This window comes from Ornithodoros turicata, chromosome 2 (assembly GCF_037126465.1).
Source record: "Ornithodoros turicata isolate Travis chromosome 2, ASM3712646v1, whole genome shotgun sequence".
NCBI classification, from domain to species: Eukaryota; Metazoa; Arthropoda; class Arachnida; order Ixodida; family Argasidae; genus Ornithodoros; species Ornithodoros turicata.
Genome location: NC_088202.1, coordinates 103,487,258 through 103,504,565, shown reverse-complemented (window position 1 = coordinate 103,504,565; position 17,308 = coordinate 103,487,258). Strand labels below are relative to the sequence as shown.

General features: G+C 47.0%; 1 protein-coding gene across 3 annotated transcripts in view; it reads left to right on the top strand.

The window, feature by feature from the left end:
- LOC135385887 (uncharacterized) overlaps positions 1-17,308 on the top strand; it is a 251,685-nt gene that overhangs the window by 56,861 nt on the left and 177,516 nt on the right. The window contains exons 1-2 of one of the 3 annotated variants that reach the window (XM_064615482.1): positions 2,300-2,341; positions 2,540-2,617. The exons of 1 other annotated variant lie outside the window; for it this stretch is intronic. The gene's annotated coding sequence lies outside the window, so the exon portion shown is untranslated. Of the gene's footprint in view, positions 1-2,294; positions 2,342-2,539; positions 2,618-17,308 lie in introns of those variants that run through there. One more of the 3 variants, XM_064615483.1, reaches the window with a different exon arrangement.

Sequence of the window (17,308 nt, the reverse complement as noted above, 5' to 3'; positions counted from 1 at the left end):
CCAATAAGCTGCGTTACGATTTTCCCTGTGGAGAATATCTACAGACAATTGGGATGTATAAGTACCACGCTTTAAGCGTTTATTTTCTGTCCTTGAAATGAATGTCAAAGAGTCCGAGCCTACAAAAACCTTACAACTGGCAATAATGACCTCCTGGATCGGATGCGTAAAGATATGTCGCCATCCAGTAACTGTAATACACTTACGTACGCAATGACCATGCTTATTTCACCGCGTTAATTCTGAATCATTACGTTCTTTATTCTTAATAATCACCGTGAGAGAAAAAGAAATCGAGAAAGAGAAGTCTAGAGTTACTTCATCCTAGTGCGTCCATTCGCTATGAAATTTAATTTTCTCAAAACTCATTAGTACAATAATGAGAGCTAGCCCCGCTGGACGCGCCATTCTTACTGATTGTTTTCGCGTTACTTTCGCTTGACCATAACAATAGGGCAATTTTTAAAGGCGTTCCCTATCATGCTGCTGCAAACTGCTGCGTCTTAGCAAAGTCCCCCCCCCCTTCTTTTTTCGATGGCGTATCCGTCCAACGATGCCTTTTATCACCGCAGAAAATTAATGAGTCTACGATGAGGACATTGTGCTAGCACTTAGCTAAAGACACCAGTTGCGACAGAGGCTGCTTTGAGTTGTCTTCCTCTCAAAGTCACTTTTATACTTTTTAAAATATATTTTGTAACTTCGTGGATATGTACTGATCCAGAAAAGGCGCTCTCGCAGAAGTTAGATTTCTGATAGTTTTTCCAAAAGTTATCACTTAATCTCACGTCAACACTGTGAGCGTCGAGACGGAGAAGAGGGAAGGGGAAATGACAAGTTCTGAAGGGGCACAATCTTTGAATCCTCCCTAAAACAGCACAAGGCAAGGAAAGTTCAAGTACATGTTGGTGATTGGCAGGTGTTTCACCAGTGCCTCCCTTCATTTCGCAAATCTGCCCACGAAGAAGCCAGCATTTATCATTCATTGCCTCTCATTTGTTAATAGCCGCAATTTGCATCGCCCTGTAACGTTGATCTTGTGTTGTGTATGTTATGTGTGTGTTGTGCTTGTTGTATAGTACCATGTGAAATCCGTCTAGTAAACCTCTCCCACACAAGAAGCCAGCCTTGATCTACCCGGCGACCCCTGGGCGCTCGCACTTCCGGTATACATTGCGATATACATGTACTTCGGTTGTCCAACCAACAACTAGATAAAGGTGGTTGACGAGAAGTTCAGTGAACATCAGCGGCAGGACTTTAACAGCGAGATTAATACACTTGTGGTGTAAACCAAAAGAGAGAAAGGTAGCCATAGTAAAAATTGGGTCGTGAAGCACAGGATCGCTGTCTCTTTCAACTGACTCTCCGCATTTGTTGATTCCCATACGCTCGCTGAGCATGAGAAATGTGCACACAGTGCCAGCCAGAGGTAGGGACAGATGCAGTAGAAAGTAATGCATCACCGGTAATGCGTTCCATCTTGGTAATGAGGAATTCTAATGCATTACGTTTTGTGGAGGAGCAACGTAATGCATTATATTTTGTCAGGGAATGCGCAATCCAATTACTTATTTATTGGGCTCAAAATTCACGCATTGTGTCAATCTAGGTGTTACGAAGTATGCCCGGTTCAGGCTGGAAATCTCAATCACTTTTGACACTGACCAGTCTCCAGTCCTCTCTCCATCTGTCCACGTCTGTACTCCGCTCATAGCCACAGTTGTTTCGCGGCGCTAACACGGAATAAAAAATTTCGCAATAATACTATCATTGCTTCTTGGAATATGTAATGCCAACGTGAGGCCATTACTTGATGAAAGTTACGACATTAGTAATGCAGTACTACTAGGCATGAAATAGAAGTAATTTCCCCTACTCCCCCACGGATTTTCTGCTCGTTATGCAACTTGATGCACATGCCGGTTATGCTACATAATATAAAATAGTAAAAAAAACACGTTCCATACAAACTTCAAAAACACAAGTTGCAGAACCAGCAGCAAATATTACAATAGGCGGTGCGGATACACAAAAGGATAGACGGCGCAGCACGTATACACAAAAGGAACGCAAGAAACGAAAATAAAGCACATGTATACATAACTGAAACCGTCCTTCAAGTCGCATTGCAACATATGCGTCCGTTCACATGGTGCGATTTTATGTTTGCGCATACATGAATCATATTAGTTTCCTCCCATCACGTGTCGTCATACATGTTTGAAAACGTCTACCCTTCGATGACGCTTCAAGAAACAGACGGACGAGGCGTATATTTCTACTATAGGCGTGCCGGCGGAGCGACACTGACGACACATAGGGCCGAAAGGGCTTTCAGGTAGGACAAATTGTTATCGTTTGCTGGCTCCTTGGGCTCGCCCTATCATGTTAACATTCGCACTAAGAGTATCAAGTCGCTTTCCGTAGTGAATCTACGCGCACGTAGGAAATGCTGCCCTTTCTGAAGGCAGTCTGCATATTTCTCGCTTAGCCATGCATGAGCTAAATGGAAAATACTGCTTCATTCGTTATCCAGTAGGTTCCCAATTTCTATTGGCTCAGGGACGGAACGTCAAGTGCGGGACATATTTCCTCATTCCACCGAGTCTATAAGGTAAGAAGACGAGGAAATAAGTCGGAATGTTGTATTGAACATTTCAAATTACCGGGAACCGCTCTTAGGATTTCACATCGCAATGACAGAGTAATTTGTAGGACGCAGAAGTATTCGGACCGGTTGTGATGGAAGTTGATGGAACGCTAGGTGCATTACAACTGGACACACACTGAGCGGGAGCAGGAAGTAATTGTAATTTGAAAAGACCCCTTTCATTTGAAAGCTTTTGGGAGGACTCAACATGGAGGACGCTAAGGGTAAACAAGTTGTGTTCTTGCAAAATAACAAGACCAACAAATACTGCTCTCAGAAGTCGTGCACTAAGAATTGTAAAGGATGGAACTACAGAAAGGTAAATGTCCAGGAAGACGGAAAGGATGACTATTACTTAAAGTATTCTACTAACTGGAAGTTACGAGACTATAACGGAGCCCCTGGGACGACGCTGGCTTGTATTATCGACAGCGCCTGCTCAGAGTTCACTTTTGACGGATCAGATCGTATATTTCTGTTGGAAAGGGCGGTTTTTTCCTAGTTCACCTAGGTTATGCGTTACTTTGTACGTGAAGTTGTATACAGTATAATTTATCAACATGGCAAAGCACTGGAATCCACGCGATTTGAGATTCCGGCGTAGGTGCACGATGTTATGTGAAAATAATCCGTTTGACTGTCACCGTCAACGTCATGCGTGCGGATAAAAGTCTCTGTAGTTTTCTCCTCCATGTGGTTCCGCCCACGCTGCAAGCTCTCGCAGCAAAATACACATAACACTAGGCAATGCATTTCGAGCGAAACGCCATGCAGGAGAGATTAGTGATCACAAGGAATTTTCGCGAACTTGAGGATCACTGTCGAACCCACTGTTAGCCGAACTTTTAAATTTCTTGTCAGACTAAAGACTTTTGCTTGTGCAACTTTGTCCTTGCGCCACTACACAAGAGCGCGCTACGTGGTGCCCACAACAGGTAATTTCCAGAGGTTTTCCATCTGGCCAGCACAAGCTCAAATAAACACACTTTGACTTATCGAATGGAATATTATTGGACCCGGTTAAGTTGACTATAAAATGGAATAGTACCGACGTAACACCAATACGTGGCTGTTTGTCGAGTCGCAAAACGTTTGCTTCCAGATTCGAGAAAGAAATAGACGTGCATGCGCAGTGCTGTCGAACCTCAGCGAGCTTTTTCAAATTTCGCGAACTTTTGCGAATTCGGACCTCAGCAGGTCAGCCGCATTACTACTTAAGACACAACAAAGAGCACCGTGGCATCTCCGCGTGCACATGACGCGTTGAGAACTCACACGGGATATACATAGCCTTCTGTTTCAAAGGTCGTTTCAAAAACGAGCACGATGTATTAGTGGTACTCGTGTTTGTATAGCCATGGATGTCGTCATGCAGCACCATACTCTGGACACGTTTCACCACCCTACACTGAAGAGATGTCCAGGATAAGCTATATCATAATGTCAATCAATTTTGGCATATGTTTTCTATTGTTGGTATAGAAGATACGCCAGATGGCACAGAGCTTGGGTAAATTGAAAGCAGATCAAGCGAAGCTGTTCCGAAAACGCGATAAGCTTATCCAACAATGCTTCCTTTTTGCTGCCATCCTATTAAGGAGGCACAATTTGACGGCTAGTATTATGTTCCCACCACTAGGTGTCCCTTCTGTGGGCTGGGGTGGCGGCCCGCAAGTGTTTTGGGCGCTTATTACATGGTTGTTTTCGTTCTTATTGGCGCCATAATGTTGTCTCTGTTGATATTGGCGATATCATTCCAAAAAAGTCCGGGGTGCAATTAAAATGCTGTATCAGCAAAAATACGCCTGAACCGGTTCCTCACCATATAGCCCGGTCACATAGATAATAGAGAGTTTTAGTGTATAGTACGCTATCGCCTTTGCGTACGTAAGGGATATCGTTGGTGGTTCTGCGAACGTCCAAAACATAAACAGAGCTTTGCGCATTTCCTCCACGCTATTCCTAACGTTAGCAAAGGCGACAGCGTACGTTATACTAAAACTCACTATTATTCTTTTAAAGTACGTAAGAGTTGAAGGGTGATTCAGTATTTTGGTGCTCCTAAATACAATGAGTGTAACGTAGTAGTAGTCCTGCAAACGATTTTGTCTCCTCTGGACGCTCGACCATTCGATTATAGTTTAAAACTTGGGTTGTTGGCCGGTGCAATACCAAGTTACGGTGCTGTAAGCACTGGTGACGTTCTCGAAGAAGCCCAGTTGGTCGAGATTATGTGATTTTTTTCGTCTTTAAGTACATGCAGACACATGGAAAGTGATCGTCACTGGTGATTTCTATTGTTTCTTTCATACACTTTATTCTTTATTGTCTTTTTCTTAGTTATTACAAAGTAGAACGTGTGTCTTGGGGAGGGCGTGGGATTTCTTCTTACGGTCCTTCGCCTCCAGTCCGCTTCTTCAAGCGTTCCTTGTCCATTCTGTGTCGCCACCCAACAGCAGCTGTCGAACCCAAAATCTGGCTCCAGATTTCTTCAGCACACAACGAGCGGTCAGGAGTGAGGAGGTCAGAGTTCCTCTGGATTGACTCTTCAATAGCCAGTTTTACGTTTTCGCGACTCCTTCCCCATTTTTTTCTCGTTCTGATTATCAATACTGTGTGTCTATTATCGACTGAGGAAGGTACCTTAGGATGCTTGAGTCTTTAAATTCTTCTAATGGCTAATCAGGACGCAAGTAATCGCGCATTTCAAATCAATCGATGAAAACGAAAAAGAAAAGGAAAGCCGATGTGCCGCGGTCCGGATAATCATATAGGTTCTACCCTATAACAGCAGCAATAGATATGTAATGATGACGACATGAGATGTTTCACCGCTGGAATGCCAGCAATAGCGCCATTTCTACGTATCATCTCCAAACCACGTCTCTATTAAACTGCATATTTTCTCCATAGTGGCGTTTCGCATGGTTCGATAATTAAGAGCCGATCCGAACCATTCATAAGCGGCCCCGCGCGAGTGGTTTCCTTCTGTCCTGTGGTTACCGTGATGCATAGCTTCTGCCTTGCATCGGTGCCGCCTTTTCTGTTATGGGGCAATCAATCTTAACTCTGCGCGCATCTATTTCCAACTAGTCAGGTTAACTTGGCTGTTCTGTGTTATCTATACACCCTAATGCATTCGTCATGGCTGCGTTTCCGTACTATTGGGATTTAGCCTCGTACGACTTGATCAAAGGCACCGTGAAGTAATACGTGACATGTACGCTCCCATGTGTCTCTGCGTGAACAGACATATCAGTTCGTGTAGTTCCGCGTCTCTCTCCAGCTCCTTCCTGCTGTCCCTTCATCTGTCCACACGTCTGTAGCACATAGCCACAGTTGCTTTGTTGAACTAAAGTGAAATTAGCGACGTTAAGTTACAATCCAACTAGTTTTAGAAAAGGGACGGGTGTACTTTACGCCCCACAATGCCCACTTGTCATTCACTGCCAGAGTTTAACATAATTCTACCGGATACCTTCAGAACCAGGTGACCAGCACTGTGGCCTGGTTCATCAGTACAGATGTCGTCGTCTCTGGCGACCCAGAATGCTGTCACGGGGCACTAGCTCAAGCAGCAGAATGTGGTTCCACAAGTGCATAGGGTGGCTGGCAGGTGTCATACCACTGTGGTGCTTCATTTTGCACTCCAGGAACAAGTCAACCCCTCCATTCATATGCGTTTCGAATACGTTGTGCCGTTTGGGTAGGCGTTTCCGCACACACTACACCCCCTCCAAACACGCTCGTGTAGATACGTGCTGTGATGGTCCATTTCCCTCAGAAGCACTGAGACGCAACAGGCTGACGTCATGCGTGTGTCATCTAACAAGAAGCCAGATATATTTCCATCTTTTCACCAACGCACGTGGGAAAATTGCTTGTTATTCGAAGGTCAACAATGCTGCTACCACGAAAGTGTGCATCCCGGAAGAACCCCGTTTCTACCAGCCATAAAGCCACGACTTGCGTAAGCAGAACTCGTCCAAAGATATCGTTGACCATAACAATCGCCTACCATATGCAGCCGCCTCGCGAGAGATAAAGCATTGCCACTCTTTTCCTGTCTTGCGCACGAAAACGATAACAGTGGCCCACTGTGCGTGTACTTCAGTCGTGCAGTTTAGTATAAACCTGAGCCCCGTAAATTTTTGTAAGCATCCTTACGGACATGCACACACACAGAACGCCGGATGTGCGCACTAGTTCAGCAGTGCCAGGGCTCAGCTAATGGATCTTCTAAAGCGCGCACCTGGTTTCTATCTTGCACCAACACAGGGCTTCTTTAAAGAGATGTAGAAATAAGCAACATTCCAAAAAAATAAAGACATGAATGAATGAAAGAAATAAACACGCACACCATGCGGACGATAGACAGACGCAATAGTTTTTCTGTCTTTTTCTTCCTTTTTTTCAGCTTTCTCTTCCCGCTGTTTTTCTTTATCGCGGCTTTCTTTTGCCACAAAGGGAGAAAAAGGTTGCGCGCCGTGTACCTGAGACTGATGCTTCCAATGCGCTGCCTTTTTCATTGTCACTCCACATCGATCCAGGCCGCGCCGACAAGATCTTCCTGCTGAAAAGGAGAGAGAAAGAAAATACCCTTCGCGGTTCCCGCATTTTCCCGTATTACTTTTACACCATCTCGACCCCCCCGCAGGTGCATTCGCTTAGAATGCGCTGGTACTCTCATTTTTGTCGAAGGAAAGGACACGGCGAAGAGCTTTTTTCTCTCTTTCTTACCTTCTCTCCCTCTCTCTTTCGCTTCTTCCGTTTCGCGTTTTGCGATGAAATAAGCTGCGAGGCGAAAGTCCCATTTTTTTGTTGCTGCTTTTTTGCCGTGTCAGCTGCAGATACCGGTAAATAAGAGGTAAGAGTGCAGAAAACGAGTTTTTTTATCTATCAAACATCATTCTGCGTGGGGGTAAAAAGATTGAAATCTTAATTTGCGTCTGTCCGCTTACCTCGAGCAATGTTTTCAGCAAAGTGCTTTTGTGCTCATGCGCCACGGAAGACGCACCCACAACGGACAAAGGGGGACAGATTCCCAGACGCAAGTGCCCTCGGGCCTCCTCGGGCCTCCTCTCCTTTTCCTCCTCTTTCTCTCTCTATGAAGCTGCGACGACAGAGATACGCTATCAGCCCGGGCGCGCCAAGGAAAAAGTCCCTCGATTCGCCGTTATGGTGTGGCCACAGAGTGAAAACGGAAGTACCAAGATAACGGTCGTTAGGAGGAAAGTGGGAACATGTTTATCAGCATCATCAGTATTATCGCTTGTGTGTACTGGGTGTGTTATTCAGAAAGATTGTTTTTTTGCGTATGCGGCGACATGTGTGCCCATGGTTGCGCTTGCCTTCTTGTTGTCTGTAGCAAGCCTTACTTGCCTTGGAGCCTTCTGACCACAGAACGTTGAGTGTATCTTGACTTTGCCCCGCACAAACGAATTATCTCACGACCAAGCAAACTCGGTTTAGCCCTGGCGATGGCGCGGATTTTCTCAAACACATTGTAAAGATTTAGCCGTCTTGAACTTTTCCTTCGTTTTTCTTCGGGAGAAACATATAACCGCCAGACTGCTTCACGACCGGGAAGGCAGTCCGGCGGATATTCCTTCACTCCGCAAGAACACCAATGTCTCCCTCCTGCTGTTAATTTATCTATGCCTTACATGAAACGTGTGTGCGAATACGAACGAGTCAGGAATCAGCTAGCACTGAGGGGTCGGATTCACAAAGAGATCGTGCGACGAAATCTGTCGTAACCCCGTCGTACGGGAAAGTTAGGACGAAGTGTAGATTCACGAAGGGCGCGCGTCGCAAAATCTTCGCAGCTTACGGCGGAATCCTGCGAGAGCTCCCGAGCAGTCTTACGAAGAAAGATGGCGGCGTTATTTGGCAGCGGTAGATTTGGTGACGGGAAACAAAGACTTCGTAATACGCGCCAACGCATAGCACTTTGCCACAGAACCTTCGAGACCATCCCCGAAGTGACATTGAGGCACTTTTTTGCTTGGTAACCTTCCACAAATGCTTCAACTTTGTGCTCCGTAAAATCGGGTCGCAGGGATTTTTCAAGCATCCCCTACACACCGCTAAGACACCCCCAAACACCCCTCCAAATTGTCTGCAAGAAAGGCAAAAGAAGCCATAAAAGCTGCAAAACGGAGTGCCACACATCGCTTAGAAAACAGCCTCACCCACCCCCTCCCAGAGACGAACATACTGGGAATATATTTGCTGTGTCATCGAACTCGCCTCTGATTGCATGGCATCCATTATGGCTACCGAAAGAACACGTGCAGTAACAAAACATTTGGGGACGAACAACTTCGTATTCTTCTAATAGGACGACTCTTATTGGTGCGATTACAAATTTTCGTCATCGTTACCATAGCGAAAACATAGTCTCACACCCTTTGGCTGTTTCTCTCCGAGGTGCACGTGACAGGAAGCGAGCAACTTCCTCTTCCTCGTCAAAGGGGGTACCCTCTCCACTACGATAGCTTTGTGAATCGCGCTTACGACGCCGTCGTACACGCGTCGCGGGCTACGACGTCTTAGCGCATCTTAGCGTAACTTACGATCGCGTTTGTGAATCCGACCCCTGATTCACAAAAAGAAACATCGCCAGGATGAGTGAAAAACAATGAGAGGCCCACATGCTGTGTAATTGTTAACTTGTATGAGAATTGTCCGTTAGATCAAATTACTCTTGCGCGGGAACACTTACCCAACGAAGAGGCACAACAAGCTATAAAATACCTTTAGAAGACCTAGTACAGCCACGTAGCATACTGTGAAAGATCAATGTAGCACGACTTATGTCGTCGATGGTATGCAGGCAGGATGGTATGTGGTGGATGCCTACTAAAACAGTGTACAGGCTCTGGACCGATAAGGAGAAACACTAAGCCTGCTTAATGATATCAGAAGAAGGGTGCCGCAGACGACAGGCTATGCCGACATAAAGGATCGCATCTGGAGGCTCAAAGTGTAGCTGAGCACCATAAGCTTGGTCCGGCAAGTCTTTACCTACCTTCCGCGCACGAATAATTCATCCATCCGTGAGGGAAACATTAGAGCTTTGGCTTTCGCAATGCGGACGAAAATAACTGAAGAAAGGAGTGCCATAGAACGGGCAAGAAGGTGCAGTCCCGTAGGGCATACTGCCTGAGTTACGTTCAGACAATATTGACGAGGCTCGCTGGAGCGGTTTCTTCGCATCTATCAGAGAGGCTTGCTGGTGGAATGAGCCTTTAATGTGCAAAAGGTCACTGGAGGCTCTGCTGACAGCGCAAACATATCACGTCCTCAGTCAATTCTTTCGCCTCTAAACTTGTTACCGTTGAAAAAATTTTTTGATATTATACTTTCATAATTATCTTGTATCTGCTATAGACGCGCGTTGTTAAAACGGAACTTCACCACATAACGCGCTCCTAGCCAACCACCATTCCGAATGATATCTGAATGATCATTCAGAATAATCATTCTGTGTCCTGATTTGTTCAAAACAGGGGAGGCGCGCCTATCTGGGACACGCATAATGTATCCCAGATAGGCGCCTCCTCCCATTCTCCCATTTTCAACACATCAGGATACGGAATGTCCTGTTCTGTTCTGTTCTGTGGTGTGGCCAACAACGGCAAGACTATCTCGAAGTACCCTCCCCGCCCTTTTTCTTTTCTTTTTTCAGTTTTAACAGCGTACCTACGTTTCCCAACCAGTTCTGCCATCTTCATATGCACTGCCAGCGATGAGGAGAACTGCCCAATAGAAGAAAATCTTTCTGTGCGCCAAATCGGCGAAGCCAGCCATGAGGTCTTCTTCTTTTTTTTTTTTTTTTTTTTTGTAGGCACCGTCACTGGATTGCCGGACCTGTCGGTTCATTAGACTGACGGCGTTGCGTAAGTCTTATCGGTATTGAGGATCCGTCCTGACGACGCATGTCGCTGTTCCAAGTGGTTAACAGGACGCCCAAGTATTTGATGTTTTAATTCGGTGCGAGCGCATGGTCAACACATACTATCGTGTAAATCATTTGTGGCGGCGCGGAATACGACTGTCGTCCGACACCATTCATCATCATCAGTGTATTGGTTGTACGACTGCCGCGCCTGGCCGGTGCCACGTCCCTTCCGTCGTCACTACCGCCTCGAATAAACATTCGCTCTCCTTCTGAACCTCGAGAGTGCGGTCGCACCTGTTGCCTAGTTCTCTTAGAAATTGGTGGTCTGGCGTTTACAATGACCTCGCATCCCACACAACCTGAACCCGACGTTCGTCATCACCTAGAGCTGCTTCCTCCGTCATCAAGTTGGCGATTCCGCTGCTTCTTCGCGCTCACCGATAGGTCACCACGCCGTGCGCTTGCATACCTTCTGGACAGCCAACCCAGCGGTATGGTTTCTCCAGGCCGATTCCCACTTTGAAGAAGGTGGTATCTCAGCTCAGCTAACGAAATAACGCCATGTCGTGAGAATCTTACTTCATGAGATACCCGCTGAGCTGGTCGACGTTCTCCAATCTCCCCGCCCTTCCCGATTGGACGATGGCATCTGAACGCAGGCTACTACAGTCACTGCTCACTGCGGTGGAGCTCGGGGATCGGCATCCAAGCCAATAGACTACTCGTCGCGGCACGTCACATCAAGATATCATGAGATTGGGAAAGAGTGGATCGTTGGCAAAACAAGCGCACGTGGCATACAGAATAATGGAGGTATCTACCCTTTCTTTGTGCGCCTTTTCTACACTACGCCCTCCAGTGGCGCCATCAACCAGCCCAACCTGCGAGGCTCAGGGATCTGCCTCTAGCTCTGATGTGCTCGGTCGCCTCTAGGCCGATATTGCGAGCCTTACCGAAACGGTAGCTGCCCTCAGGATTTCTCGGCGGTTCCGTCCTCGCCTCCATCGTTCTCGCAGTCAGCGTCGACCCCCTTCATCTGCCGCTTGTTTTATAATCGACTAAATCTCCGGAAGTAAATTGCTTGTTGACTCAGGTGCGGATGTCAGCGTTTTCCGTGCTACTTTATTCCGCTACATTCCTAAACTACGGGCGCTACACTACTGTGAGTGTGACCGTGTGTAAAGGCCTCCGACCTTTGCGGTACCATCTTCGCGCAGTGAACAACACCGGCATTCCCATCTATACCGAGCGCTCTCTAACCCCCAAGCTTGGACTTCGCCGATCCTTCCCATGGATTTCCTTGTTCGTCGCCGTCGATGTTCCTATTCTGGGAGCTGATTTCTTAGCCGCTTACACGTTTAACGTGGACGTTGCCGGAGGCAAGATTATCCACACCCATTACAGCACTCTCAGTACGCGCTAAGCGCGCTCTCAGACCTTCCACCATAACTGGCACTCTTCTCGAGCCGTTTCAAATGCTGCCATTTTGCAAGAGATTCTCGCGCTCACTCACGCCTGCAACTGGAAGAAGCACACGGCGTCTTTCACCACAACGAGACCGCGGGCCTCCAGTACTCTCACTTCGGGACTGGGAGGTACCGGGGTTCGAATCCCGGTGCTGGCTGTGCTGTCTTCGGTTTTTCCTGCGTTTTCCTCAGACGCTTTCAGACATATGTCGGCACAGCTCCCTTAGAAGTCGGCCCAGGACGCACATTCCCTAAGGCGTCAGTCGTGACGTTGCCCACCTCTGTTAGGCCGACAACGGCGAGCCCTTTCACGCATCCCTCGACATCCCTCGCCCCCTTCGTTCCAGGCTGTCTTCGGCGCACGGTGTTTGACCACATGCACTCCCTTGCACACAGTGGTGTTCGCGCATAACTGCAAGATACATCTGCGCAGGCATAGGAAATGACGTCGCTGGACGAAGACCTGCCTGGCCTGTCAGGAAGCAAAAGTCAACCGCTACACTTCCACTACACCCCCCCCCCCCTCGACTTTCCTTTCTTCCTGCAACAGACTGGAGAAAGTGCACCTGGACCTTGTTGGTTTACTTCCATTTTCCCGGGGCTACCGCTATGTCCTTGCGTGCATCGACAGGTACACTCGCTGGCCTGAAGCTGCACCCAGCGCGGACACAACAGCTGAGGCTGTCGCCTACACGTTTCTCTTGACTTGGGTTGCTCGCCTCGGCGAGCCCGCTAAAATCATCACGGAAGGCACTTCGAAGCTTCACTGTTCTCGGGATTGCTCAAGCTACCTGGCACCACGCGCTTCAGAAAAACTGCCTCATGCGGCAGATCGCGGCTTATCCCGACCGAGGACGGTAGCAATGTGGGGGAGATAAACAAAGGATACACCAATGGATCATTCTAATTTTATTTCTTCCCTTCACTTCACGTGGTTTTGCGGACGCGTCTACAACATTGGGTCCTCGATTCTCTTAAGAAAGCTCCAGTTTTCGATGTGGTGCACACTTCGTGAGTATGCTGTTTTCTGCTGTGGCCGTTACAATGAGACGGAGGACATTGTACATTCTACCTTCCTTTTTTTGTTTTTATTCACATTGAGTATACTACAATGTGGGTCGGCTCTGTGCAGAAAGCTGCATATGCAAGCTTGACACGGCACAGGGCCCCATGGTGGACATTGACAGTCATCAATGCGTAGAAAGAGAAATGGCTCTTGAGTATAGAGTATATAATTCTCTACATACTACATACAATCAAACTATATAGTAGAGTATAGTAGAGTATAACACAAGGACACAAAGGGGTGAAGCGAAGCAAGTACATATGTGGGAAAAACTTGTGCATAATATACGTTACTAAACATTAATCTCTGGGTTTCTCGTGTGGTATCACTAGAGACTGTGTTGCGTCGATTTAACAACGTTGTACGGTTGTTTGTACGGTTCTTTTTTGGTCGCCATATTTTGTTCTAGTTCGAGGGACTGCCCAGTCGTCTTGTACGAAACAAAAGCCTCGGTAGCTCAGCCGGTAACATGTTGGCTTGCTGAGCTCAAGATCGCGGGTTCAATCCCAGCCGAGGACGGTAACATTGTGGGGGAGGTAAACATTGCTTCCAGCGCCGTGTGTCGGAGGTTTCTGGTGCACGTTAAAAGAACCCCAGGTGGTCGAAATTATCCGCAGGCCTACCCTGAGGCACGTGCAGCATGCAGCCACACATATGTTGGCGGACTCAACCTTACGAGTCAATCTACTCCCAATTATTAATAGCCGAGTAGCGAACTGCTGGCGTTTGAGGAATGGCCTGCAACCACATATGCATTTGCCGTTTAAACGTGCCATCCAAGAATGGAATAAATGGGAAGGGAAAATTGTTTCGTCCCCTTCTAATATGCGTACTCCTGCGAGCTAAATTGCGTTCCAAACCTTACCGGTTTCGTTCGTACTTAACACCTGCAAAGGGGGTTCTTAACAAAATAGTGCTGCCTATACCACATGCGTGCAACTTTTCGAGCTAAACGACATTTTGTCTAAGCTGTACTACAGAATGGATTCCTGAATAAAAATTTGCACACCAAACAAAAGCTTGTGTCCTCACATATGGTCTCGGTGGAGTGACTATCCCCTTGTTGTGATTTGCTGACCAAAACAGCCTTTGTAGCAGAGAAAGGAAGAAGTATTGTAAAAGAATCTAAGGATACAGTAAACGATCAAAAACTGGTATCCCTATAGAAGATTAGCGGAACTTATTGGCAGTACTAATGCCCCTAAACCGCTGAGTCTCTACCTGTCACACGTCTTGTGCACATTTGTGGATTGAAAAGGCATCAAAGCTTGCCAAAACGGCAGATGAGTTTACTACCTGCCACAGGATTTAAAAAAAAAATCTTTAGGTGAATACACACAGATAACAGCACGCGAAAAGCACGTATTTTTCTGTCCCTGAGCTTAGCCCTATTTCATGTCGAAGTGGAAATATTTAATCTATTTGTCGCCCGCGATTTTTTTCAATCGAACTTATCTACAATAATATATAGTACTGTGTCATACTCATAGGCTACGTTGGCGGCCGACGACTGCCATCCTTCTTTCTTTTTTTTTTCTTTTTTTTTTGTCTACGTCTTTCTTTCTGTAAGCTACATTATTGAACTGGGCTGCATTCCCCAAACAACTGTGCAACGCACAAAAGAATCACAGATAGCAACGAGTGTTCTTCGTTACAACGCTTCCTCTCTGCCTGCAGCACTCACTATTGTGCTTTCGTATGGGACGCACTGGGACGTTGGGAGATGTATTGTTCTAGCTAACAATGCGCGCCACTTTCAGAGCATTGTGGCCGCATCGCCTCTGGTCAGGTATAGAGAGCGACAACCATCTTTCCGGGACCGGCTTTCATTGTGAGGCGGGTGCTTCAAGTCACAAAGCACCTGCGCCACAGCTACGTAATGACACTTGTCAGCCAATCATGGGACAAGCGCATATGGAAACGACGGCCAATTAGCGTGAATTATTGCGAACGGATTCTAGAATGTTCCTTTCAGTCCCGTTGTTACCTCACCGTTTCGTTCGAGAGGTGCATAGGTAAATACGGAGACAGGTATAGACGCACTGTTCACTGACACGCCGGAAGTTTGCCCTTCGGGAAACAAAGAGAAATAATTAGTGCAACATCAACTTTATTTTGAGATGAGCGTGACTACTAAATAATTAGTAGTCACGCACATGGAATCATTTTTGTTCCTTCGTTGTAGTAGTACAGTCGGGGTATTCAACTGTAATTTGATTAAAAGTGAGGAAAGGGGTGGAAGCATCTTGAGGTATGTGTACTTTCGATCCTAAAATGTCGCTAACAGAGCCTGATTAGCATCACGTCTATGTGTCAATCGGCAATACAGTTTCACTATTCTTCTTTACTTTGGTCTTTGTGGGCGGTCCTACTTTAGTGCTGCCAGTACTGTACCTCGCAAGCTCTTCAGTAAGGCCGCGTCGTCCGTAAAGGGTGCTTTGCCGCATAAAGAGGTATGATGTGGCGAAGCCTGTCAGTTGAATACACGTTTGGTGAGCGCAATATCACTTTCGGCATACACGTGAGTTTCACATCGCCCTATTAAGGTTGAAAGTAACGGCATCGAGGTTAATAAGCAACATTCCATAATCTAATCATGGTGAAATGAGCAGTTAAAATCTGTCTCCATGCATGTATCCAAACCTGCCTCTATGAGTGTTCTTGAAGGTGGAGGATCCTGTCAAGAAACTTGATTAAACGTGCTGTAGTAGTAAAGCTTAGGCTGTGTCGAATAGCGAGACGTAAAAGTTATTCTGTCTTTCAGGAGCTCGCTGTATCCCTCATCCTATACACCATACTCTGTTCGAAACAATAAGAGAAACATGATCGCTTCCTTTGGCCCCGCCCTTCTACACATCGCAGAAGTCGCATACACACAGCGCTCTTGCCTCCGAATTGTGAATCTTATAAGGAAAGCTAAAAAGAGCGCCGTTTTCCGTAGACGCTAATGAAGTAGAAATTTCGAAAAGGGTTAAAAACTCGGCTATTTGGTAGTTCATAATTTAAAATCGCTATAAAGAAAACAATGCCGGGGAGCTAAAAAGGCGACACAACATACAACACTGACTGACGGATCAATAATTTTATTGCACATAAAGTTCTGCTTATATCCTGCTTATGTCCCCCTCCTTCTTCTCAGAGGTCGGTTTTCACTGACGGGTCATCTACTCGGGATGGCTCGTCCTCGGCATTTGTCATTCTATCTCAGTCAGCCTCCTGTGGTTACCATCTTTCGCACAGAACATCATCTACGTGTGCCGAGCTCTACACCATTCTCTTTGCTATGCAAAAAATATCAGCCAGCCCAGCTCAGTCGTGGGTCGTCTTTACAGACTCGAGACCCGCGCTCCAGTGTATGACCAACTTTGGGATACGCGGGTCCCTCAGTCCTGTTGTCTTTGACATCCTGCAAGTTTATAAGGCGGCGGCCGTTGCAGGGCGCACTGTCGCATTGCAGTGGATCCCCGGACATGTCGGCATCAGCGGTGATGAAGAAGCAGACAGAACCGCCTTGAGTGCCCATCAGCTCGCAGCCTTTTTCCCGATAATGATGTCTCCAGGCGACCGTAGATATCTCCTTTCGACACTCACCGACCCCAAGATGCAGGCTCAATGGCAACACGACATAGCCAACTCCCTTCTCTCGGACGTAGACCCCACGCTTTCTCTGGAAATTCCTCCGCGACTGCCGCGCCTCTTTACTGCACTCTTCCACCGCGTTAGGCTCAACGTTGCATTTACACCTGCCTTTAAACACCGTCTTGGCTCCACCTCGTCTTTACTCTGCCCCACATGTGGAGTGCACGGCGACCTCTGCCACGTCATCCTGGCTTGTGGGCAATATCCCGACGAGTGTGCACTGATGGGAATTTCTATGCAACGTATCGACGACCGAAGAACCTCGGACCGTTGTCGAACGCTGCCCACCAGATGCAAGGCCTTCGTCTTCTTGCGAAGTTCTTGCGCTCCATCGGTTTGGTGACGGATCACTGAAAGTGCTCCCCCCATCATCGTCCCCTCATCCGTTCACAATGTGGAATAGGGCAGTGTACCGCCTCAGCGGTGGTGAATCGCCCACGTCATCGTCATCCAATGTGTGTGTGTGTGTTCTTCTCAGAGTTGCGTTTCTTTCACCTGATCTTTTCCTCAGTAGTAAGTGTCTTTATCAGAACACTCTATTTGTCATTCAACGACAAATGAGCAACCTGCTCGCTGTT